The following is a 735-nucleotide window of genomic DNA, read 5'->3' as shown; positions in this document are numbered from 1 at the left end:
AGCTCAGTGGTTCGGTTTGGATTCAATGGGCAGAATTTCCTGCATACACACTTTACACATTCTATGACAATGACAACAAGTTTGGACTATACAAACACCCAGTTGGTATCTACCTGATCCATTCTTCTGAAAGTCTAGCATGTTTCAATAAGATCAGCTCTAATTCCAAGGGTAACCTGTTAAAGGCTCTGTAATATAAGGCTTACAAAGCCATGCAATCTGTTCAGTCTAAAATCAGCAATTAATAATAATTATTAAAATAAATAATAACAATCAATAATAAATAATAATAATATGACATTTTCAGTGGAGAATAAACTATCCATGGTATGTTTTATTGGATCTTGCATCATGGGTGAAGGGCAGACTAGATTTTGTACCTGTGTCTTTCAACTGTGTTGACAACAAGTAAGTGTGGCATGGTGGCTCACTGCTGCCTCGCAGTCCCATGGATCTGGGCTCGATTCCAGCTTCGGGAGACTCTCTGTGTGGAGTTTGCACATTCTCCCTGTGTTTGTGTGGGTTTCCTCCGGGTGCTCCATTTTCCTTCCACAATCTAAAGATGTACAGGTTAAGTGAATTAGCCATGCTAAGTTACCCATAGTGTTATATGCATTCGTCAGGGGTAAATATAGGGTCGAGGAATGAGACTGGGTTGGTTACTGTTTGGAGGGTCGGTGTGACCTTGTTGGGCCAAACGCCTGTTTCCATACTGTGATGAATCTGAAAAAAAAA

Source organism: Hemiscyllium ocellatum, unplaced genomic scaffold (assembly GCF_020745735.1).
Source record: "Hemiscyllium ocellatum isolate sHemOce1 unplaced genomic scaffold, sHemOce1.pat.X.cur. scaffold_360_pat_ctg1, whole genome shotgun sequence".
Taxonomy (NCBI): domain Eukaryota; kingdom Metazoa; phylum Chordata; class Chondrichthyes; order Orectolobiformes; family Hemiscylliidae; genus Hemiscyllium; species Hemiscyllium ocellatum.
Note: the sequence above shows the minus strand (reverse complement) of the source record.